The sequence below is a fragment of the Furipterus horrens genome, unplaced genomic scaffold (assembly GCF_987537825.1).
Source record: "Furipterus horrens unplaced genomic scaffold, mFurHor1.1.pri manual_scaffold_6, whole genome shotgun sequence".
NCBI classification, from domain to species: domain Eukaryota; kingdom Metazoa; phylum Chordata; class Mammalia; order Chiroptera; family Furipteridae; genus Furipterus; species Furipterus horrens.
This window is the reverse complement of record NW_028327176.1, coordinates 100,155,731-100,182,724: the sequence shown is the minus strand read 5'-3', so window position 1 is coordinate 100,182,724 and position 26,994 is coordinate 100,155,731.

Genomic DNA, 26,994 nt, shown 5'->3' with positions numbered 1-26,994 from the left:
CTATCTCATACCTCCTCCCACACAAGATTGGGCAGGCTGTTGCCATATCTGAGACTCCATCAACCTGGCTAACACTGTTAGACCTGCCTTGGAGATCCCCAGAGACTCTGTCCCACCCAACTTATGGGTCCACCCAAGCTGCTTTTCCATTTGAATGGCTGGTCTTAGCTCATGCTTCACAACTTTCTAAATCATCTCAAACAAGCAACAGGTGGCCTTAGTGAACACCAGGCCTAGCACTAGAAGCAAGCAGACTAGATTCACAGCTTGGCTTCACCTGGGAATCTCCAAGCCCAGCACAAGCAACAGCCATCTCACATTGCTTTATAACACAGACAGGGTAGCCCTGGGAAGATACAGGTAGGGGCTGACCTTGGCTTGCCCCACCCAGGAAACCCCAGGGACACCCACAGGCCATATTAGAGCACCACGACCCTGACCCTGCAGAGCTGACCCTCCATGGAGGGTGGAGGTTTGTATTAAGTGGTTACAGCCAATCCTTGCAGCTGAATGGCCTTGGTAAATCTCTCCCATTGACCTGCCAATAGCAACCAAAGCTCAACTACAAGAAGAGGGTGTACCCAACCCACACAATGGGCACAACTCGAGTACCAAGCTTGGGTGAAATGGGAGGCTGTGCCACTGGACCCTACAAGACACCTACTACATTAGGCAACACTACCAAGACATGGAGTCAAATAAGCTTACCTAATACATAGAAACAAACACAGGGAGGCTGCCAAAATTAGGAGACAAAGACATGGCCCAAATGAAAGAACAGATCAAAACTCCAGGAAAAGAGCTAAATGAAATAGAGATAAGCAATCTAGCAGATACAGAGTTCAAAACACTGGTTATAAGAATGCTCAAGGGACTTAGTGAGGACCTCAAAAGCACAAAAAAGATTCAGTCAGAAATGAGGGATAACTAATTAAATAAAGAACAACTCACAGGGAAACGATAGTAGAGTGGATGAAGCTGAGAACCAAATGAATGATTGGAACATAAGGAGGCAAAAAAACCACCAATCAGAACAACAAAAAGAAAAAATCCCCTCAAACAAGGATAGTATAAGCTGCTTTTGGGACAAATTCAAGAGGTCCCATTCACATCATAATAATGCCAGGGGAGACAAGCAGGAGCAAGAAATGGGAAATCTATTTGAAAAAATAATGAAAGAAAACTTCTCTAATTTGGTGAAGGAAATAGACATGCAAGTCCAAGAAGCATAGAGAGTACCAAACAAGATGAATGCAAAGAGGACCACTCCAAGACACATAATTAAAATGACAAAGGTTAAAGATAAAGAGAGACTCTTAAAAGCAGCAAGAGAAAAGCTGTTAGTTACCTCCAGGGGAGTTCCCATAAGACTGTCAGCTGATTTCTCCAAAGACACTTTTCAAGCTAGAAGGGACTGGCAAGACATATTCAGCCAAGTTTGGACTACCCAGTAAAGTTATCCTTTAGAATTGCAAGGCAGATAAAAAGCTTCCCAGACAAGAAAAACTAAAGGAATTCATCACCAAGCCATTATTATATGAAATGTTAAAGAGACTTATTCAAGGAATAAAATGGCAAAAAATACATGTCTATCAATGACTGAATCTAAAAAACAAAATAGCAAACAAGAAGAACAGAGACAGAATCATGGATACAGAGAGCATTTTGACGGTTGCCAGATGGGAGTGGGTGTGAGGAAATGGGTGAAGATGTGAGGGTGTAAGGGATAAAGAAGCCAGTAGGAGATAATTAACAGATGAATCATGGAAAAGGGGCGAGGAAATGACATTTTGCAGCTTCTCACACAGACCTCTGGCATCAAAAGGAGGAAGACTATTGTTACCAAACACAGAGAAATGGGAAGATGTAGCTAGATAACTTTGCAAGTAAGTAGGAGATAGACCTATAACTAGATTACCCTTAATCACACCCTGAGTTAAGTAGTTAATCACATTAGATTGTGAACCCTGATTAACCAGTAATGTAGAAATGGGGGAGAAGGAGAAGGGAGGTAGAGCTAATCGCATTAGGGAGGGGGGGCTAATTGCGTTAGTGTAAAACCAGTTTTCTTTGTCTACTTCGAGCATGCGTGCTCCTGGCTGGCTGTGCACCCGACTCTGCAGACTCATGAATAAATGCCTCGCTTTGCTGCTCAAGTCCTGTGTCCCAGTGTTTTATTGTGAGCATTTCTCACCAGGGTATTGAGAAGTACAAATAGGTAGCAACAGAATAGCCGTGGGGATGTAAAGTGCAGTATAGGAAATGGAGTAGCCAAAGAACTTCCATGGACATGAACAATGGTAAGGGGATTGCCTAAAGGAGTGGAGGGCGTTGGGTGGAGGGGAGAAAAGGTGGAAAAATTAGGACAATTGTAATAGTGTGAGAAATGCTCACAATAAAACACTGGGACACAGGACTTCAGCAACAAAGTGAGGCATTTATTCATGAGTCTGCAGAGTTGGGTGCAGAGCTAGCCACGGGCATGCACGCACGAAGTAGACAAAGTAAACTGGTTTTATACTAATGCAATTAGCCCCTCTGCACCTCTACCCCATTTCTCCATTACTGGTTAATCAGGGTTCACAATCTAATGTGATTAATTACTTAACTCAGGGTGTGATTAACAAAGGGTAATCTAGTTACAGGCCTATCTCCTACTTACTTGCAAAGTTATCTAGCTACATCTTCCCATTTCTCTGTGTTTGGTGACAACAGTCTTCCTCCTTTTGATCCCAGAGATATGTGTGAGGAGCTGCGGAATGTCATTTCCTTACCCCTTTTTTATGATTTATCTGTTTATTATCTCCTAGTGGTTTGAGAGTCATTGGCTTCTTTATCCCTTACAACAGCATAATCAATAAAATATAAATAAAAAATAAATAAAAATATACACTAACATATGAGGTAATTTATATAAATCCCCTATGCACAGTGCTTGGCAAATGATAGGTGTTTGAAAAATATTTGTATCTCTTGTCAATCACTCCTTTTCTCTCACTGCTTTGCTAATATCGTTTGAAATGTCACTTTAAAGAGGAGTGCTAGGCTAGACTGATGCTTCCAAGTCCTAACTATGCATTAGAGTTCCTGGAGGAGGTTTAAATATGTTTCTGTTTTGCTTTTCACTAACTTGAGTGGGGCAAGCAGGGGGTGATGGGTCCCAGAAACCAGATTCTCAGAGCTCTGTGAGGATTCTGAGGTGCAGCCTTGCTTACCTCTCCAGTGCTGTCTTACTGCAGGATTTCCACCCACCTTACTCAGTGACTTCTCTTCTAGCCCCTCAAGGGGCTTCTAGCTCCATGCTGCAGGGGCTTTTGCACAAATCAGTTCCTCTGCCTCTTAGGCTCTTTTCTCACCTGCTGTCTGGTAAACTCCTATCCTGCTCTTTCTTCAGATCTCACCTCAATTACCATTTCCTTGGGGGGAGATTTGACCATCTTACTAGGCCTATTATATGCTACAATAGACTCTGCACAGCTCCTTACGAGACAGAGCAGTAAGAAGCTGGAAAAATTCCTTGGCAAGTGGAATAGGGAAACTGAGACAGACAGCTGAACACAATGGCTGAGCAATTCACAGCCAGATACAGAAGGTCTCCTCTCCAGAGATAACATCTAGGCTTCAGTTGTATTTCAGCTCCAGGCCCAGAAAAGTAGCAAAACAGAAGAGGTGATGCCAGGACCAGCTACAATGACTAATAACCCCCTGCCCTGTTACTGACCAATCATTGGAGACCATGGCCCTGAAAGGGCACACCTGGAGAACGGATGAATATTCTGCTGAAACCCTCCCCTGAGGCCTCCCCTAAGATTCCCTCCTGCAAGAGAGAGATAAAAGCCTCAAGACAAAGGATCCAGGGCACAAGCTCTCCCTCTGGGGAGCAGCCCAGGCCATTCCCTTCTTCTTCCTCCACTTCTTTCTTCACAGGCACATGTCTCCTAAACTCTGAGGCAATGGGCAGCTTGCAGCTTGTTCCAGGCTAATCCCCTGAGCCTGTTCCCAAAGCCCCCTTTTCTCTTGCTTCTAAGTAGCCCAGCCTAGGCTCTCCTGTTGCTTCTATGCCAAGCCCTTCCTTGTTTCACTGTCCCCAGCTTTAATAAATGTACCCTCATAGTCACCTGGACCCATGTAATGAAATCTTTCCTACATGAAGTCAAGAACCCACACACTACAGCTGGCCCCAGGAAGACCTGCTCAGGGTCAGATCTCTTGTCCAGTAATAGTCGTACATTTATATTTGATTGGATTTTGATTAATATCAGTATCTCTACTGAACTATAAAGTTCCATGAGAGTGAAGTCCATGTCCACGTTTTTCCTCATACCTGCCTACTAGATATTTATCATGCAGTGTGGTCATCCAGTATTTTAAACTGCTTTCTTAAATTCAGCTGATTTTCTTTATTATGAATCCTGTGTCCTCAATAAAGAATCTAGAACTAACTCACTCACATATCTCTCCTTGCAACTAGAGTTCAGGCAAGTTGCCAGGTTCTACCAGCCACACTAACCTGTGTGAAACCAATTGGAAAACGATTTTGTGAAGAAGCAGGTACCATGAGGAATCCACCTTTCGGCTAGGATAGTGGTGAAGGCATCAGAGTTTTAGAGGACAGTAGTGGTGAAGGTTCTGGCATCTGATACCTAGCAACATTGGGACTACCTGCTGTGTTCGTGCCCATTGTGGGACAGTGGCTTCTTCCTGAGGCAGACTTGTGATTTGACTGTGAATTATTCATGGAGCAGAGGCCTCCAAACCAGATTCTCTGCCCCTCGCATCTGGAAAAGAGCTAATTTACATTAATTGTTCAATTCTTCTGATTACACTGGCTAGAATGGGTTTGTAACTAAGAACCCCTGCAATTATATTACCTCCCTGGTGCCTAGCATAGGGCATAGCTTAAAGCAGGTGTTCTGTAATATTTGTTGAATAAAATAATTTAGTAAGTCTTTACTCTAGTTTAGCACTGGGCTGAGGAAGTTATGTAGCTTTATCCTCACAAATTTATTAATGTTATCTACTCTGGTGGATGTATAATCCCTTAAGATATTTGCTGTCCCTCCTTGGGGAGGATTAAGTTTATCTGTCTCACTGATAAAGGCTTGGCCTTGTCTTGCTTTGGCCGGTGAAATCTGATCAGAAGTGATGCGTATCACTTCTGAACAGAAGCTTTAAGAGCCAGCATGTGATCCTCTGTGTCATTTTCTTTGGCCTCTCTGCTAAGTGTCAGACAATGTTCCAAAAAGAGGCTACTTAGTTAGCTGGGGTCCTGGAGAGAATAGGACACAGAGCCAAGATGAAGCTGACCTGCAATTAACATGCAGCATGATGGAGATACATGTCACTGAGATGTTGATGTCCTTTGTTTCCATGGCATAACCTAATCTGTCCTAATGGATGAATTCACTGATAGATGAAGGCACTAAGGACAAATGGTAATTAGGACAGGTTTTGAGTGCAGGCATTTTTACCTCAGAGCCCATTACATCTTAATCATGTGCTCACCTCTACCCAGCTTAATCAAGAAGACAAAAGAAAAAACCATTACCAATCATTTACATAATTATAAATGAGAAGTTAGGAGTAGCCACATGTTCTGAAGATATTTAAAGCATTATTAAACAGCACCTTGCAAGACAATATGCAAATGTACTTGGTGACTTAGAGGATAATTTTCTAAGTAACAAAATTAACTTCAGAAGATATAATGACATAAAATAGAACAACCACCACAAAAGAAATTTAAAAAGTTATTAAAGATCTATCTACCTCCTTGACTCCTATACCTGTGGGCCACTGTTGAAAATGACAGATCTAGATTACCTCTTATCTTTAAATAACACAGAATTCCAGTGCTATTTAAACTGTTTCAGAACACTGAGAAATATATAAAGCTTTCAAATTATTTTTAGAAAGTCAAAGTAAAATTGTACCAAAGCTTTACAAGAATAGTACTAAAAAACAAAACAAAACAACAAAAACCTTATCATCCAATCACATTTAAGATTAGGGATGACAAATCATAAATCAAATATTAAAAATACATGTTTCAGCAAAACATTAAAATGCAGCAAGTGACTTTGTTTTTAAAAACTAAGGATAGCTCAGTACTTGATATACATTGTGATAATGTACTACATTAATAAAAATGTTCATCTCAATAAATGTTCAAAAGACATTTAATAAAGTTCAATATTTAGTTCTGATTTAAAAACACAGACAAGCACACAAATACATAGGAAAACTATAATAAATGAATACTTTTTAAAAACCAAACAACAATATAAAGGATTTTCCCAGTCCTGTCAGCATTAAGCTTAAGGAGAAAACTCTAGAAGCTTTAAAAAAGGCTTTCCACTTGTGGTACTATTTTGAAACCTTGTTTGCTATGCATAGTCTATTGTAGCTAGATAAAAGTATGAATAAGAGATATAAGTATTATATCAAGAAAACTAAGAAGATAAAATTTTAAAAAACTATTAAAACAATAAGATATCTTATTACTTTTACAAAAGTAATAAGAACACACACACACACACACACACACACACACACACACACACATCCCTTGTTTCTTCCTAAAAGGGAGTAAGAGGAACTGAATTTATCTTCATAACTGAAACAACCAAACTCTGATGAAATACATGAAACAACCACTTGTGAAACAATGGACATCTGGCAATGAAGGACAATGATTCCTAGAGACAGAAAAACAAATGTCATGAGTCCTGCCATTGCTCCAGCTTACTGCTTCTACAGAATTTCTAGGTTATGACAGAGGAGAGGGAAACCAGGCAAAGCTCATATGACTACCTAAGTTGAGAAGATTGTTTTTGGGAAAAGAAATAATTCAGGGAATAGAAGAGAATGTTAAAAATCTATTATTAAACTCTTCAAAGAGTCAAACGATGTTACTGTATCCATAGAATAAGACCAACATACTAGTGAAAAAAGAAGTCAAGGACAAGAAAGAATTCTTGGAAGTCTGAAATATGAGGGAAGGTAGATAAAGTTGAAGAAATCTTTTTGGCTATAAAGCAAAAAGACAAAAAAACATAGAAAACCCACCCAAAAAGTAAAGAAAAAAAAAATAGAACACTTGGAGGATCAATCTAGTAGATAATAAAGATTGTAGAAATAGAAACAAAACAAAAACAAAAAAAACAAAAAAACAAAAACCAAACAACAAACAAAATGAAACAAAAATCCTGAGAGGAGGGGAATAAAACATTAAAATAATACAAGTAAAATCCCAGAACAGAAGAATTTGAGTTTTCTGTTAGAAAGAACCCACCAACAACCCAGTACAATGAAAGAGGGAAAAAAAGACTCATACCAATGTGCTTCATCATGAAATATCTAAAAACTGGGAAGAAAAAGAAAAATATTAAAAGTTTTCAGGAGAGAAATAGATCATTCCCAGAATAACAAGAAAAAGAATGGTATTTGTCTTCTCAGTATGAAAATGGAAAGCAAAAAAGGATGAAGAAACATATTCACAAATCTAAGGAAATTATTATTTTATTATTTTTGTGGAGAGGGGAAGCTGAATTCTATACCCAGCCAAACTAACAAAACAAAGGTAAGAGTTAGACTAAGGATATATTTAAAAACTGGAAATGTCTCAAAAAATTTATTTCTTGCTCACTACTTCTCAAATGATACTCTAGGATGTGCATCTCAAAAATAAGGGACTGAAAAAAGAGAAAGGAAAGTGTGGGGCCACAAACACAGAGATGGAAGGGAAGGTCCCAGGACTACAGTAGAGCAAATAATTCTCAGTGGAAGAGGAAGAAGGATGGTCCAGGTAAAATTTCATGAGGAAAAAAAATGAACTGGTATATTTTCTGAGGGAAATGACCACATGAAATTAGAGCTCAGAGGGGTTTTAAAAAATTTTTGGAGAGTTCTTTCACTATAGCAGTCTGCTTTGCTAGAGATATGATGGTCGGTCTTGTAAAAGTCTGGTTCCCAACTGTGAATCTTTGCAACTTTTGTTTTCCTGTGTAGTGTGTCTTCCTCCTCTAGCTAGTCCCCTTCTGAGCCCTTTCCTGCCCCCCTGCCCCCTGCCACCTTACCCGTTTGCGTTGTCTGCGCCATTTGCAATATTCTACTCAGGTGCTTCTTAGGTAGCTTTGAATATCCTCAGAAGTCTTCTTTCTTTCCTGCCTTCTTGTGGTACTTAGAATTGATTCTACTTTTCATTTGGCATTCATGTCATGCCTTCTGTTAAGTGTTACCCTCCCTGCAGTTCAGGTCTTAGATTCTGAACAGCACTGTAAGCCCCTGAGGACAGGGATGTTGTCTTAAGTCTCTTTGAAAGTCTCTACTTCAAGTATAGGACTTTGCGCAAAGTAGGCAAGTGATCAATAAATACTCGTTAAATACATTTCATGAGTGAAAACCTTTGCATGCATTTTCCTATATCCCTCTCTCCACTGTTAATATGAAAATAACTGTACATATTTCATTAGAGTTCCTGCAAAAGGTGTAACTTCTGGTAAATAAAAAATTTCTCAGATATGAATGAGTAATCAAGGTTTAATTTATTTCAACATTTCCAAAAACAGCTCATTTGCTTTCCACAAGCGTCTGCATTTTTGCTGTTATAGAAATATGTGGGGATTTTGGAGCATGCTGAAGGGGAAACTATTTCATCCAGAGGTATGTCCACTCCCCTGGTGGGAAGGCAGACAAGGGCCACAGAGCTCGACGGTTCACAGAGCAGGACTGGCGTGCTGAAGGCCACCTCACTTACCACATGTCTTCCCTTTGCTCTCTTCCCCTCGGTTTCGCAGTACTAGTTTGTTCTTTCCACCTACAACCATTGTTCCTTTCTATCCCTGAAAAGTGAGGACATATAAGACTGGCCCTATCCCAGCACCCTTACTACCTTTTCCCAGAGTGTTCCCAGAAGAGGAGATTCACAGCCAATCTTCCTTTTCCTCCATGTGCCTCCAAGAATGACTTACTTGGCTGTCAATTCATGGGTATTTTCCCACAACTGGAACCTTCAGAGTAACTCTGAAAAACCCAGGTTAGCCTCTGCAACCAAGATGTTCCACTTCATTAACTTTAGTTATGTTCCCATCGTTTCCAACAAAATATCTTTCCAAAATATCACTTACTAGACATGTAGCTGACTATCAGTTAACAAAAATTTTTCATCTATGTGGTTCCAGGAATTGGATTTCCTCACAAGAGTCATTGCCTAATTTTATGTGTAACCAATTTAAGACAAATCTTTACAATCTAACATGATGGACTTCAAGACAATAGATCCCAGTTTTCTGTGCAAACAATCTAAGATACCTGCATCAACAGCTTTTTTGGCTTCCATGTTCTAGAAAAATTAGTGATTGAATGAACCTCATGGCCCAATCCTCAGCGCTCTGCTCCACCCCCCATCCACAAACAGCTTTGTAAATTATGAAGTTATTTGCATGTTAAGTCTCCAACCATTTATAATCCGCCCCCCCCCTTTTTTTGCCTTTTAAAAGCCAAGTAATAATGTTAGAATAATTTGGCAGTAAAATGTCATTCAGGTCTCTTATTTAAGTAAGAGGAGAAGGAAAGCTATTAGTCTCATATCCTTTTTAAGGGGGGAAAAGTGAAATAGTTTCATTTACAAACCATTTAAGTTTTTTTGACATGCCATGCTTAGCATCCATTACCCATTTTCCCTTCTCTTTGTGCTATCCTCAGAATTCCTCCTGATTGAGAAGCTAACTTTAATCTTCTGCTTTGTTTCAAGGACTGCATTAGATTAATGTCTTTTCCTTTCATTTGGGAATGACTGATTAGCAAGCAGAAATTAAATTAAAAAATTTAACTTCTCTGTACAGTGGATTTTCTCAAGCCTGCTAGACCTTGCTGGCAATATGAATAGGATCTCCAATAAAACCTGCACTTGGGGCTATGGTGTGCTAGCCAGAAAGACAAAACGTGGTTTGGACAAGCACTAAATAACAGGTACCAGGTGTTATAAATCTGTTCCTTTTTCCCCCTGCAGGGTGAGACTTCAGTGCTCTTGAATTCCAGGGTCTTGGAAAGAGGACAAGAAATTTCCGAAGTCAGAGAGACAAAAGAACTTGATAGAATGCTTCTGATGATTGTAGCATTCATTTTAAAGATTGGGAGGATGAGATGCAAAGTTAACTATGGGTGAAGCCTGCAGGTTTATACAGATCTGCTTAGATTTCCCTGTGAGTAGTTTTTTTAAATGCACCATCCTCTGAATACAAGCACTGGTCTGTACAATCCAGTTTCATTCAGCCTGTTCTGACTTCCAATTAACTCCTTCTTACAGGGTGTTCCCTCGAGTGTTCCCCCAATGCCACCGTTTGTTCCTTTCTGACCTCTGTTTTCTTCCATCATTTTTTCCTCCTGTCTTTTATTTTCCTTCTCTTTGGTTGCTTTTGTTTATTAGAAGCACTAATATTTAATTCAGGCAGAGGCCTGAATAAAGAGCAGGGTAATAGACTGGGTTCGTGATAATGATGTTGCTGCTGCTGCTGCTAACGCTTGCATCCTCACTATTCCTTCCAGCATGCGAAGTTCTCCAATTTCATTTTCTCCCTCCATCCTCACAATTCTGGAGATGAGGTCGGTATTATTATTATTTTTTAATCCTCACACAAGGATATGTTTATTGACGACAGAGAGAGAGAGAGAGACAGAGACAGAGTCATTGATATGAGAGAAAAACACCTGATTTGCTATCTCCCGGATGCCCCTGGAACTGGGATAGAATCCACAGCCTTTTTGTGTACAGGATGATGCTCCAATCAACTGAGCCACCTCGCCAGGGCTAGGTTGGTATTATTTTTGTCATCTTATATGGAAACCATGGCTTGGGTAAGTTGACTGATGTGCCCCTTTGGGAAAGGAGATGAAATCAGGTTTCAAAGGTATGTTTTAGACTCTGAGCCCGCGACTGTATTGCTTCTCTGGAGTGCTATATTGAATAGAGGCTGCATCAAAAGATACCTAGCTCCCAGGTAGGACAAGGGGATTAAATTATCACAAAGATTTGGGTAAAAGTAATGGGGAAACAAATGTTGACAGGTCAATAAAACATGGAAATAGTTCACAAAAGGAAGTTGTGTAAACTCCCCCATAATAGAGGATTTATTAGAAGCAGTAGGTTCCCATGTAATTCCTGAAGCATTCCAGAATGTCTTTCTAGAAGACAGTGTGGCAATATGTATCAAAAACGTTAGACATGACTAATGGTAATTCCGGGTTAGTTAATCAGTATCTTCTGTCAGTTTCTTCATCTGTAAATAATAGGGTTTGGGGGAGGATTAAATAAAGTAATCTGAGTACCCTGGCACAGAGAGTACACTGAATAAATATTGCCGATGTTTAATGATGATAATGTTTTCACTTGTACAAGGAAATAGCAAGCTCAGGTACTTAGTGATAAACACATTCTTAGCTTTGTTTTTATAAACAAGAGTGAAAAGTTGGAACAACCTAATGTCTATCAATAGAGAATTGGTAGAACAGGGCCTGCTGGTACATCTGGGTGCTAGATTATTAGACATTTATTTAAAATATTATAAAACAACCCTGACCAGTGTGGCTCAGTTAGGGTAATAGAGCGTTGTCCCTCAAAGCAAAAGGTCACCGGGTCAATTCCTGGTCAGGGCATGTGCCTGGGTTGTGGGTTCGGTCCTGGTTGAGGCACAAACGAGAGGCAACTGACTGATGTGTTTCTCTCTCACATTGATGTTTCTCTTCCTCTCTTTCTCCCTTGCTTCCCCTTTCTCTACAAAGTAAATAAAGAAAATCTTTTTAAAAAGATTATGATACCAAAGAAACCTCATAGACAACAGTATGGTTATTAACAGAGGGAAATGGGAGTGGGGGGAGGCAAGAGAATGTAAAGGGGGAATAAAAGGTGATGGAAAGAGACATGACCTGGGATGGTGAACACACAACGCAATGTACAAATTATGTATTATAGAATTGTACACCTTAAGCCTATATAATTTTATAAACCAATGTCATCCCAATAAATTCAATTTTAAAAAAGGATGCTAAGAGAAATAAAATAGAAAAAAATCATACAATATGGTGTTACCTGATAAGATGTTTGTGATTTATTGTATTTAAAAAGCAAGTTCTAAATTAAGGACAGTATAATTATTTTTGGTTAAAGTATATATATATATATATATATATATATATATATAGAGAGAGAGAGAGAGAGAGAGAGAGAGAGAGAGAGAGAGATGGATAGACATCTGAATGTGTTTATACCACTATATGAACAACAATTGGACTGGGGAGAGAATTATGAATGCTTTAAATTTTCTAATTTAAATGTTTTTCTAACAATGAACATGGAGTTTATGTGAAAAAACTTATTTTTATTTTTTAAATTCCTCCTCTTCCTTAATATTTCAGATCTGTGCTGCAGGGCACTAGAAAGAGACAACGTTCGCTAAACCCTTGGTTAACAAGTCTTTTCTGAGTATCCACTCTACAACAGACCCCGATCCTGGCACTGGATATAGAAGCAAACAAGATAGACAAAACTGCCCTCAAAGAGCTTGCATTTCAAAGGAAAACCCCAAGTAAATACATAAGGAAGGGGGAGTAGACCCCACATCCAGATGAGTTGGGCATACTTCTACACCTACTCTGCCACGCACCCTGCAGTCTGAGGTCCAACGTCAGTTATTAGGATAAGGGTTGCTTATCTCTTGTTAAAGTGCACAGTCTCCTTAGGAGTGCCATAGTGGTGACTTATGCCTTAGTGAGTCATTTTCTGAGACCAGATTATCTGACCCTGAAGGGGGAAAGAGGAAGGAGTGAAAGTACACTGACGGGAGATGGGGGGCGTGGGGAGGAATCTGATTTCACAGCCCTTCCGCCTTCAGAAAAGAAGCACCCTGAAGATGGGCAGGGCGGGGCTGGTGTGCCTTTGACATTAAAGTGGAGAGTGGGCCTGAGAGTGGGGTCAAACTTCGTGCACTTTTTTAGGTTTCCACCAACTGATGTCGGTTCTAGCAACTTTCCCAAAGATCGGAAAACAAATGTCACCTTCGCTTCTCTCTCTCCCTTTCCCCGTACTTCACCTTCTGTTGTTCAGAAGTGATTCATTTTTTAAAGTGAAGCTTAAACATTACCTGTGCCATAAGGCTTGATAAGTATTTATTAGGTGAATTGAATGAGTGAACACATGCATGTAAAATTTGCTGTGCGTAGGGGCTGCTCAGTCATCTACACTGAGATTTCATTCAATAGCAAATTGCCACGGCAATGGCCAGATGGGATCCCTTGCCATCATTGCCCTCCATTTGGGCCCTCACCTATGGGCCAGCGCACCTTGAAAAAGGCGGAGCCTGGAGCTGAACGATTGGAGCCAGGGGACTGGTGTTTAGCTAGATAGTGAAAGTGAGAATCTAGCTTTCAATCTAACTGAGTGGGTGGAGCCAGTACTGTGGTAATGGTAGGATACTCTTGTATAGATCAAAAGAATCTTTGACTTTTCTGAGGGAAGGGGAGAGCCAGGAGAAAACAAAATTTGCTTGGATGGCAAAAATTTCAAATACCAGCCCTGGCAGGTAGCTCGGACAGTTAGAGCATTGCTCCAATACACTCAGGTTTCTGGTTTGATCCCCGGTCAGGACACATATAAGTATTAACCAATGAATGCATCAATAAGTAGAACAACAAATCAATGTTTATCTTTCCCTCTCCTTTCTTCTTTTAATCATTCAGCATTTTTTGTGTATGAACTGTGTTCCTGGCACTGATCTAGGCCTTTGGAATAATGAACAGATGCAAACCTCTGCACATATTCTAGTTGGAGGAGAAACTATAATACATTAAGAAAATTACATGCTACGTCAGAAGGTGATGACTTCTGTGAAAAAAATCAAGTGGAGGTGAGGGGGAGATTGTGCGGGAGGCATAGCATTTTAATTTTAAACAGGGTTTGCAGGGTGGGCTACACCGAGAAAGTGACATTTGACCTAAGGGTTGAGGGAAATTCGGGGCAGAGCCCTTGTGAGATTTGTGCAAGGGCCTTCCGAGCACAGGAGGCTGACTCTAGCCAAGGTCCTTGGGGACAGTGTGGTTAGTGCGTCTGAGGAATGTGAGCAGGGGGCTGAGGCTCAGGCTGGAGCACAGAATGCACTGGAAAGAAGTTGGAGGTGGGGGGCTCAGATGAGGCAGGAGGGCAGGGCTTGTGGGGTACAATGAGGGCTTTGACTTTGAGGCAGAGGGGAATATTTAGATAATTTAGGCAAAGTAGGGACATGCATCCTTTGTTTTAAAAAATCCTAAAGAGCAAAGGAAGATCACTTAGAAGGGTACTCCAATAATTCAGGCCAGAGATGCTGATGCTCGGGCCAGGGTGGTGACCTTAGAGAGGGTGAGTGGTCAGATTCTGGATGTATTATGAAAGTACGGCTAATAGGGTTGGATGTGGAGTAAAATTTTTAAAAATCTCAATATGATACACATGTGCTTGCTTGGTTGGTTATACTGAAGCATAGTAGAGAGAATGCACACTGTCCCTGGCTGGTGTGGCTCAGGTGGTTGGAGCATTGTCCCGTGAATCGAAAGGTTGTGGGTTCGACTCCTGGTCAGGGCACATGTCTAGCTTGCAAGTTCGGTCCCTGTCAGGGAGCATAGAGGAGGCAGCCGGTTGGTGTTTCTCTCTTGTATTGATGTTTCTCTCTCTCTAAAAGCAATGAGAAAAATGTCTTCAGGTAAGGATAAAAAATAATAAACTGTTCATAATAGTTACCTGGAAGGCAGGGAAGGAGAGGAGGAGAGGTGAGCTTGGACTTTATAGGTGTGCATTTCAATACGGTTTGTCTTGTAGCAAATTACACTATTGCTTTTTGCAGTTTGAAAGAAAAAAACCAATAACTTATTCATACAAAGATTATCCCAGGTGCTCCTTTGACTTGCCCTCGTCTGTGTTTAAATATTGTTGGGGCTCACTGAGTCACTTGGCCCTGGTCCATCCCCCGATGCCTAAAGCAAGGCTTTGGCTGTCCACGTTGGGGTTTTTTCACCATTGCCAAGTGCTTGGCACTGCAGTAGTGTGTACCCTTTGGCCCCACATATGTTAAACACAAGTAAAGAGAAGAAAATATTATTCTTTAACATTTTTGCTCTCTCTGAGCGCACTGGGAGCTACAGGGCACTCCCTCAGGCAATTTGGTTGGTTTTATGTCAGTGGCTACACAGTTGCTCTTTGTAAAAAAAATTTGCTATTTAATGTCATTCTAGATAAAGGGAAATTAACATTTTACATTGTTAACATACAGGTTACCGTTATTTGTCTGTTTGTTTATTTATTTATTTATTTATTGTCTTACTATTACAGTTGTCCCACTCCTTCCCCCATTGCTTCCCCCCACCCCACCACACCCTCTCCCATCATGTTTTTTTAAATTGTACTTATTTTGTTTACCACTTATCCCCTTTATTCCCCCGTCCCCCACAATCACTACACTCTTGTCCATGTCCATGTGTCCTGTTTCCTTTTTGCTCCATCCCTTCACCCCTAACCACTCCCTGCCCCCTTAGCTGTCATCCTGCTATGAGTCTGTCTCTGTTTTGCTTGTTAGTTCAGTTTGTTCATTAGATTCCACGTATGAGTGAAATCATCACAGTTGCTTCTCATCTGGTGTCATTAACACAGAAAAAAGAATGAAGCACGATGCTCCCCAGCCTCTAAGCCAAGAGATGGGGGGGATGGGCTGCCAATGCCTTTTTCCCTTGAAATTTCTTTTTCCTTTCTCTCTCTTTTGAGCATTGCAGGTCTGATGAAGCAGAGATGATGACACAGGAGAGAGCTGCAGCTTTGTCCTGCGACTGCCCTCCACAGACATTCCTGTTCACAGAGTTATTATCATGGTGAAATGAAGGAATGCTTTCTGAGTGCAAGGAATTCTGTGCCCTTTGCTAATACTATTCCATGGCTGTGAGGGTGGAAGGTCAAGGAAGGCCAGGGTGCTATCCACGTTCTGCATAAAAATACCTCCAATGTGCTTCAAAATATCTGTCACCCACACAGAGAAACTTGTACCTCCTCACTGAGGAGCCTTGGAAAGGAGGACAGGAAAATGACTGCTGAGGAGGACTTCCTCTCACCTGTCTGCCCCAACAGCAATCCTAGAGGGGGAAGGTCCTTGTCTTCTAGGCCAAAATCTCGTATTTTGCATTTTGGCATCAGATTTTGCCTTGTGTTCTGCTTCCTCTGCCAAGTGCGACCTTGAAGGAAGCACTCAATGCCACTTCCCCATGATCCCAAGATTCTTCCTGGTATGGGCACATCATACCCTGGGGACAGTTCCAACTGCCCTTGTCAGGTGTGGCCTGGTCTCCATCACATTTGGTACACCCTCCCAGGTGCCACTCTGTTGTTGTCACTCTTCCAGTGTCTGGCTTAGGGTTCCCGACCGAGGTACTTTAGCACAGTGGTTCTCAACCTTCCTAATGCCGCGACCCTTAATACAGTTCCTCATGTTGTGGTGACCCCCAACCATAAAATTATTTTCATTGCTACTTCATAACTGTAATTTTGGTACTCTTATGGATTGTAATGTAAATATGTGATATGCAGGATGCATTTTCATTGTTACAAATTGAACATAATTAAAGCATAGTAATTAATCACAAAAACAATATGTAATTATATATGTGTTTTCCGATGGTCTTAGGCGACCCCTGTGAAAGGGTCATTTGACTCCCAAAGGAGTCGAGACTCACAGGTTGAGAACCGCTGCTTTAGCATGATTCTTTTCTCCAGCAGTAGAAACTCAGTTTGTGATGAATCAAAACATTTCATTCTATGATTGTAAATGACTTCTATTTATATTTGTGTGCCTTTTCAAAGAGGTTCCAGTTACTGGTTCTGAGGCAAGCGTTTTGGAAATCCTCAGAACTGTGTGTCTTCAGACTGGAGTTGACAGAGCAAGTTGCCTTTGCTCACCCTGAATTGTCTATGAAACCTGTAGCAGTGTGCTCTTTTCCTTTTTCCTTTCTCTCTTTCCACACATACAAAGTCAGTTGTGGCCAAATCCCTAAAAGCCACATTTCCTCAACTTCTCTGATGTGTGATGAGACTCCTAATTTCAACCCTCAGCTCTCTTTTGATGTTACTTCTGTTTTTATTTATTTTTTTCTTATTAATTGTAAACATTAAGAGAAACCAAAGGGCGGGTTCCTTCTCCCATCCAATCTGAGGGCATAATTCCCCTGTATAAAAAATAAAATTAAGCTGTGTTCCTAAAAACTTGCGAGTTTGAGTACTCAGGTACCCTCTCACACTGCCTTGGTTTATCCACTGATGAACTTTGAACTGTGCCCTGGGGCACACTTTATTTTATTTATTTATTTTTTAAAGTATATTTTATTGATTATGTTGTTACAGTAGTCCCAATTTTTCTTCCCTTTGCTCCTTTCTGCCCAGTAACCCCGTTCCCTCCAGCAATCCCACCTCCCTTAGTTCATGTCCATGGGTCATGCATGTAAGTTTTTTCCTATATTATTCTTAACTTCCCCCTGTCTATTTTGTGCCAAACAATTATACTTCTTTTTCCCGGCACCATTTCCTCATCTCTCCCCCCTCCCCCTCCCAGCTGATAACCCTCCAAATGATCCCCATACCTATGATTCTTTTCCTATTCTGGTTTGCTTAGTTGGATTTTGTTTTTATTTTTTAGATTCAGTTGTTGACAGTTGTGAGTCTTTTGTCATTTTAATATCCATAATTTTGATCTTTTTCTTAAGTAAGTCCTTTTGACATTTCATATAATAATAGCTTGGTGATGATGAACTCCTTAAGCTTTACCTTGTCTGGGAAGCACTTTATCTGCCCTTCCATTCTAAATGATAGCTTTGCTGGATAGAGTAATCTTGATTGTAAGTCCTTGCTTTTCATAGATTGAATACTTCTTGCCAGTCCCTTCTTGCCTGCAAAGTTCCTTTTGAGAAACCAGTTGATAGTCTTATAGGCACCCCTTTGTAGGAAACTCTCTGCTTTTCTCTTGCTGCTTTTAAGATTCTCTCTTTATCTTGAACCTTTGGCATTTTAATTATGATGTGTCTTGGTGTGGTCCTCTTTGGGCCTAGCTTGTTTGGGACTTCCTGTGCTTCCTGGACTTGTATGTCTATTTCCTTCACCAAATTTGGAAATTTTTCCTTCATTATTTTCTCACATAAACTTTTGATTTCTTGCTCTCTCTCTTCCCCTTCTGGCACCCCCATGATTCGGTTGTTGGCACATTTAAAGTTGTCCCAGAGGTTCCTAAGCCTCTCCTCATTTTTTTTTCAATTCTTGTTTCCTCATTCTGTACTGGTTGACTGTTTTTTTCTTCCTTATGTTCCAAATCATTGATTTGAACCTGGTTTCCTTCCCTTCACCATTGGTTTTGTGTGGATTTTCCTTCATTTCATTTAGCATAGCCTTCACTTCTTCCCTTATGTGTTTGCCCTACTTAAGCATATCTGTCAAGTCTGTGAGCATCTTTATCAGCAGTGTTTGGAATTCTGCATCTGTTAGGTTGTCTATCTCCTTGTCACTTAGTTCTCCCACTGGAACCTTGATCCATCCCCTCTTCTGGCCATATGTTTCTGTCTCCTCATCCTGACAGGCTCCTGTGTTTGTTTGCCTCTGTGTCTTAGGTAGAGCTGCTGCTCCTGTTACACTGTAAGGGGTGGAGCCTTAGGTATTCCTTAGTACAGGGCGACCTGTGTCACCACGTTGTGGTGCTGCATGTGAGGGAGGGATCAGAGAGGAAACAATGCCACTTGCTCAGCACTTTCCCCTTTTCCAGGTACTTCGCCCACTTTTGTATGGGACTGGTGCCTATCTAGTTGTTGCTCTGGCCATCGTTCCTAGAGTGGGTGGGTCTGCAGATGTTCTAGGACTGTGAGGGCTCTTTAAGTGGTCTCTGCTGAGAGACAGGCAGTTTCTTCCTATGCCCCAATCCCCACTGGTTTGCACAGTCAAAATAATGAGATTTTATTTTCCCTGGCACCGGGACAATGACCTCTGTGGTCTGGTCTGGTGCTGGGAGCACTCCCTAGGTGTCTCTTCCAACTTCTTAAAATGTGTGACTGCACTTTCCACCAGCCTGCCACTGCCGCTGCTGATGCCACCACCACACCGTGTCCTCTCTGCCCCAGCTCTGCCCTTCCTACCTCTCTGGTTGAGTATTTCTTCTTTATATCTTTGTTTGTTGGACTTCCATGCAGCTCAGTTTTCTGGAACTTCTTGTTGTCTCTAGTTTTGAGGTAGCTGTATTCTCTCTTAGTTGTGGAGGGAGATGCAGCATGTCTGTCTAGGCCTCCATCTTGGCTGGAAGGCCACACTTTATTTTGACTCCAGTGTTTACTTATTAATCAGTCTATTTTTATTTATCCAACTCTTATACCACATACCCCTGTGGTTCCTTCAGCTTACTGGGTTTTTTTTTTCCCCACACAAAATCTCAATTTAATAGACAGTGTTGAATCCAATGATTTGAGAATATATCTCTTTATATATCAGTGATTCTCAAGCTTTTTGGTCTCAGTTCTTCTTTACATTATTATGGTCTCCAAATAGCTTTTGTGTATATGAGTTATAACATACTGGTTATATGTGGGTATATATAGGTATATATTAGAACATGTGGGTATTAATATATCTATATTTACCATATTAGTAATTAAAATGATAATTTTAAATATACATGAACTTATTTTAAATATTAACTCATTAAATGTTAATAAAATATTTTATAAAAATAAATATATTTTAAAAACCAAAAAAATAGTAAAGAGTGACAATGTTTTGCATTTCCCAAATATTTTAAATGTCTGGCTTAGTAGAAGAAAAACATATTCTCATATTCTGCTTCTGCACTAAATCTGTTATGTTGTTTTTAGTCAAGGTATGTGAGAAAAATCCAGCCTCATATGTACAGCCTCATATGGGAAGGGAAGAATGTTTTAGTAGCCTTTTCAGACAATTGTGGAAATTCTTCTTTAATACTATATCAAAACTTGACAAGCAGAATATTCTTAAATGTTAGTTACAACATGGAATCTGAAACTATATCAATAAACCTTTCATACTCAGTTACACTAAAATCCACTAATTTTTAAAAACTCTTTGATTTATTTAGTTTTTCTATTGCAGTTGTCTAGCTTTTCCCCCCATTGTTCCCCCCCCAGCCCACCCCTTCTCCAACAGTCAATCCCCATATCGTTGTCCATGTCCATGTGTTATTTATACTAGTTCCTTTACTAAACCCTTCCCCTACTTAGCCCCCTTTTCTCCCTCCCCAACTTACTGGTTTTTAACCTTAACTCTGTAGTTAATCCTTTTAGTACTCCAGTTAGTAAAATGAGAATTGTTCCTTACTTGGTGGATATGTAGAAGATAGGTGTGAATTATAACATGTTATAATCCTCAGAACAAAGGGCCTACTAAAGTAAAAGTATCACTATGGTTATTATAATAAATATTAATAGGAATTTACATCACCAACATGAATATGCATAGCATATCCCCCACCAGTCTTTTAACTTTTGCTTGTAACCTTTAGCTGTACAGTTTTTCTGAACATCAACTTAATTCATACTCAGGTGGAAAAAACCCTGTAGGATCTAACTTGAATCCTGGCCCTGCCATTAATCTGTGTGAAGTCGGCCAGATTAATCACTCTTATTTTGCAAACTGTAGGTTTTACAATTCAGAACCCCAAATAAGAAGTTATTAGTGATCTGGATAACCAGGGTGAAAAAGAAGAATTAAAAATAGAGAGAGAGGGAAAGAGACTTTCACATGTAGAGAAATTTCACCTTTTGAGAGAAGAGATTTGAGGGCTAATACCCATATAGCTTCCATAATGTTAGGTAATTGTCAATTCATTACTCCTTTTTTTTTTTTTTTACAATATTGATAAGGATGGCATTAAGTAACTGTAAATTTATTTATAATATTTTTCTAAAAAATCATGCAAAAGAATTTAAATGGATGAAGATTATTTTTCTCATTTTAGAGACTTAGGAGTACAAAATGAAATTTTGAAAAAATCAGTCTTACCTGAAACTCATAAGTTCTCATCAAATAAAAGTCCTAAGTATAGAAGTTAAGAGCATGGGCTCTAAAGCCACAGTGCCTGGGTTCCAAGCCTGGCTATGCTGCTTGAGGGACCTTGGAGGAGTTGTTTAATGGCTGTTTTCTCACCTGTAAAATGGGTATGAGAACAGTAAGTAAGTCACAAGGCAGCTGAGAGGTTTTCATAACAATCTTTTTTTTTTAGCATGTCTTGCTTAGCAAACATTTTCTGTTTCTAAGAACTTAATTTCCACAACAACCCCAAGAGGGCTATCCATATAAGTAAATTAAGTCATGCACGTAAGCCCTAATGACTATGCCTGGCCAAACTAAGACTCAGCCAAGGCTACATAGTATTTTGTGTCCCCAAAGAGGGTGCAAAGTGAAATCAGCATGCCTTTGGAGCAAAATAAATAATTTAAAAGGAGGGAGGATATTTCAATATGAATCTGAATTATGAAGTGAGTTTATTTGAATTTGTCGACAAGCTTATGCTAAATGAGATCAGCTGGAGAGCTAAAATTGAAGGCTGTAATTAAAGGGTGAATTAAAAACAGTGCCAGCAGAGTAGGTGGTGCAGAGAGGCCTGGCCGAGTGCCAGACACACTAACTTTTGCTTCCCACCTTCCCAAATGTGACCTGAGAGGGCAATGGGTTACAATGGTGGAAAAGCAGAGAGTGACTCAGGGGTTTGTGGCCCATGTGTTTTATATGGAAAAGCAAAATGATGAAGGGGGATTGAAAACACTGGAGCAGTAACTTTCAAACTTTTAAGTTTTAGGACCCCTGTACTCTTAAAAAATCACCGAGGACCTCAAAGAGATTTTTTTTTTTAATGTGGCTATTTCTATTATATTTACCTTATTAAATATTAAAGCTTAGAACAATAAAAAATATTTATTATTTCTCTTAAAAATAATAAAAACCCACTCTGGCTGATGTGGCTCAGTGATTGGGCATGGGCCTCAAACCACAAGGTTGCAGGTTTGATTCCTGCTCAGGACACATGCCTGGGTTGTAGGCCAGGTCCCCAGTTAGGGGTGTGTGAGAGGCAACCAATCAATGCGTTTCTTGCACAAAGTTTCTCTCCCTTTCTTTCTCCTCCCCTTCTCCTCTCTATAAATAAATAAATAAATAAGTAAATAAAATCTTTAAAAAACTGAAATGATAAAAAAAAAAAATCCCCAAAGAAACAAACTACTAAATGGGAGAACATATTTGTCAATGATACATCTGATAAGGGGTTAATACCTAAAAGAAAGAAACAAACAATCCAATTAAAAAGTGGCAGAGGGCCATAGACACTTCTTCAAATAAGACATACAGATGGCCAATAGACATATGAAAAGATGCTCAATGTCACTAATAATCAGAGAGATGCAAACTAAAACTACAATGAGATATCATTTCATGCTTGTCAGAATGGCTATCATCAATAAATCAACAAACAACAAGTGTTGGCAAGGATGTGGAGAAAGGGGAACCCTAGTGCACTGTTGGTGGGAATGCAGACTGGTGCAACCACTGTGGAAATCAGTCTGGAGTTTCCTCAAAATATTAAAAATGGACCTGCATCAGGACCCAGTGATTTCACTTCTGGAGATTTATATGAAGAAACCTGAAACACTGATTCCAAAGAATATATGCACCCCTATGTTATTTGCAGTATTATTTACAGAAGTTAAGCTATGGAAGCAACTCAATGGCCTATCAATAGATGAGTGGATGAAAAAGCTGTAGTACATATATGCAATGGAATATTACGAAGCCATAAAAAATAATGAAATCTTACCATTTGCAACAGCATGGATAGACCTAGAGGGTATTATGTTCAGTGAAATCAGTCAGTCAGAGAAAGACAAATTGTGTTCGATTTCACTTATATGTGGAGTGTAAAAACCAAAACAAACAAACAAACTGAAACAGACTCATAGATAGAGAGAACTGGGGGTTGCCAGAGGGAGGAGGGTTGGGGGCTGGGTGAAAGAGGTGATGGGACTAAAAAGCACAAATTGATAGCTACAAAATAGTCATGGGGAAGTAAGTTAAGCATAGAAAATATAGTCAATAATATGGTGATAACTATGTATAGTGTCAGTTGGAGTAGTAGAAATATTGAGGGGAACACTAGTAAAGTATGTGATTGTCTAACCACTAAGCTGTACATTTGAAATCAATACACAATACAAAAAAAATTCCTTCTTAAAAAATTATAAAAACTTGTTTATTGATAGCATAAGTAACATGATTTTAAAGTGAAAATAGCTATATTTTCCAAAACAAAAAACTTAGTGAGAAGAGTGTTATTGTTTTACATTTTTACAAACCTCTTTACTGTGTGGTTTTTTAGTCAATAGCTGGATTCTTATATTCAGCTTCACAATTCAGTCTGTTGTGATGTATTTCTTTGGTTGAGAATCTAACTTTTTACAGATGCATTTAGTTGAAAAAGGCAGAAGTTATGGATATTCTTCTTTAATAATATGCCAGAATTTGACATGTGTTTGATACTTAAAGATTAGTTGCAATGTGAAATTTCAAACTCTGTCAATGAACTTTTTACACTCTGTACAAATGTGAGAGAATGAGAGTGAAAAGGGAAAATGATGTTCTTCTTCTTGTTCTTATTCTTCCTCTTATTATTATTGATAAAATAGTTTTGACTTCAAAATCACCCTGAAAAGATTTTTGGGGTCCATAGAGATTCATAGAACACATTTTGAGAACCATTGTCCTAGGTACATAATCTTCTCCTCTCTCTCTCTTTTCCCCCCCAGCTCTTGTGTTTGCATAGAATAAAGACTTGTTCAGATTATCTCAGAAAGGGAAGCTTTATTTTATGGATAGAAATGGCCTGAAGTTGACCTGTGTGATTCTCTCTGGCTCACTTTTATGGATTACACATTCTTTTCCTCATGACACTTTCATCTCCACTCTTTTCTCTCCTTTCTCATAATTTCCGCTTCCTCGGCTTCAAACTTAATAATGCTTCCTTTAGCCTCCTTCTTAACATTAAGATATTTTAGCCTAAGCTCCTATAGATAGTTGCACATTCTCTTGATGTTTTCAAGCTCAAATTTATAAGGGAAGAACCCTAATTGGTCATATTTTTGTGCCACTCATGGCATATTCAGCAGCAACACTGTGAATCAGCTGCCCTTGGACATGGTGCCCCTTCTGTACTAGGTGGAGTGGGTCACCTAGTACAAAGCATACTTCCCCTGTGTTCTTCTGACAGTTGCTGAGACTTTACCCCATTGTGGTCAAACTTGTACTTTCTTTTGAAACTCTTATGTATTCTCAGTATTCTCCGGGGGTTTCCCTTAAGACTCCAGCTTACTATGAAGTGAAGTGTAGCGATGAAACAAATACCCTATGAAGAGAGCTTATTGGATTGGAATCCTGTCCTGTCTTGGTTGCTTGCTGCCTATGTGACCTTGGGTAAATTATTTAACTTCTTAGTCCTAAAATCTAAAGTGAGAATGATAATTGTACCTACCCTTAGGGTTATTGTAGGATTTTGTGGTGTGGGGTGAGGGTAGGGGCTGGGGGACTCTATGTAAATCACTCTGCATAGAGTGGGTATCCACAGAAGTTATGATCATCCTTAAGTTTTTTTTTTTGTTTGTTTGTTTATTTTTGTTTTGCCCAGCATTGGAGAGACAGTTTTTCCAGAGAGGTTGGAGACCAGCTCCTGGGCCAGCTCACTAATACACCTCTTTTTCTCTTGTCCATGGCCTTGGCTGATTCAGGCAACTTTTCCTCATCACCAGATTTGCTTATTTGGAAACAGTCCCACCCTCAGTCACTTAAGCACTAGAAAGCGTAAGCCACTTCTTTATTTTCTCCTCAGTCTAATTCTTCTTCCTCAGCTTTCACATGTCTTCCTTCCCCTTTTCTGTTTTCTCACTCGCTTTCCCCTCTCAACATATACCCTTTTCCCTCTGTCTTTTCCTTAGAGTATATAATGAGCTGTTATAACAAGATACCACAAAATGTTGTCACTTAAAAGACGGAGAAGAATTTGTTTCACTCTGTTTAATTAGTCCAGAAGCAATGGTACAAGTGAAACCGAACAAGTGGGTTCAGCTGTCTGCTGCAACAAAAGCCAGACTTGTGAGACAGGTGCTGGTGAAAAGGGAAAAAGGTTTATTCAGGTGCCAAAACCTGGGAGAATGGTGCACTCCCATCTCAAAGACCAGCTCATCTCTCTGCTCAAGCCCATGGTTCTTACAGGGTTAGGGAAGGGAGGGCTTTTTTTTCTATCTAATTATCTTGTTAGTTTTTTAATATGCTTGAGCCCTGTACATTCATCTTTCTAGCCTTTGGCACAGTCAGTGTAAGAACCTCCCCCTGAGCCATCTTGGCCAATGGGGAAGGCTCCTGGGTGCTTCCTGAATGCCTTCCGCATCAGGGGCAGTGGGAAGCATGAGTTGCAGAACCTATCATCAGGAAGCTTAGAGGTGCTGCAGCCATAAGCCTGCCTCCTGACACTGGACACAATGCCCATACATCCAGGGGAACTGGCTGGGGTCTGCAGGGCAGCCCTGGGTCATGGCATGACTCTGTCCTCTGTGCAGCGTCTGTGTGGCCCAGCCCTCTGAGGTGGCCAGCCAGGCACACGTTCACCCTGCTGTCAGCAGCCCACATTCCAGATTATGTGCAGTAACAATTCTCCCCTTCAAAACTCTGGATCCTTGTAATTTTGCAAGTGTAAATGGATGGAAGTCTCACCTTCTGTAATCTCTTCCTACTGTCAAAGGATGTAGCCTTAGCTATCCCCAGATCCAGAGAGTCTTGCTATCTACTAAAGAAAGAAGGAGGTCAAGAATGAAGGGAAGCCTTTACGTGAGGGAGAAAGATTACTGCCTTCAGAGGGTGGCATACTTGGTGTCTAGAGGATGGCACTGCTGGACAAGCTAAGCTGGTGGACTGCTTCATATTTCAAGAGGCAGTGTTGCAGATGGGCTTCCAAAGTGAGACCTATTGTATAGGTAAGCAATCAAGTATTTAGTGAGTGGTATGCTTAGTAGTGCAGGGGGAATTGTAGTGAAATCAGAGACTGCAGAGACTAAAGGATCCCCATGATCTAATCCTGAGTGAGGCTTCGAATGGTGCACCCAACATAGAGATAAATTTGCCAAGGAAGCCACTGTCTGGGAAATGTGAAATTAAATAAAAAATAACGTTGTTACTTAGCTTTGGGAAGCACTGTCCCTTTTCGAAAGAGAAATTTTAAAGCTCTTTCAGGAGTGCAGGTCCAGTTTTCCTTTGCAGTTATCAACAGCAGCAGCAAGATCTGAGCCCCCCTTAGGCGGTGCCCACTTTTTCTGTGTGTGGTGGCTACGTCTTTAGTAAGACCGGGTCTCCCAGCTGGAATGGGTGTAAAAGCTCATCAGATAGATAGAGCTGCAATGAGCAAAGTTGTTAGTGTTTGCCCTAAGTATTGTACATATCATTTGACTTTTGATTTATGTCCTAAATGTAAAGGGGGTGTTCCTAAAACAGAAAGTTGGAAGGTCACCCAAAAACTATTTCAAAAGGACTTAATTTAAGCCTGCTTCAGAATGCTGTCCTAATTCAATGCAAGGCAGTAGGGAGTCCCTGGTCCCATCACAAATGTGTGTCCTGGCATATTTTCACCAGAACTTTTTTATTTTGTGGTTCATTTTCTCAGTCTTCCTTGTAGATTGGGGCCTCCAAGATGCATGCAGTTTCCACTGAATCTGTAGTGCCTGTCCTACCTTCTGGGAGTTTTCTGAAGTAAACGATGGTCCATTGTTGCTTTGAATACTGTAAGGAAGTCCAAACCTAGAGGTTATTTCTTTGAGTATAAAGTTTTGCTACCTCAATTGCATTCTCAGTTCTAATGGGGTTTGCCTCCACCCATCCAAAAAAAGTGTCTCCAA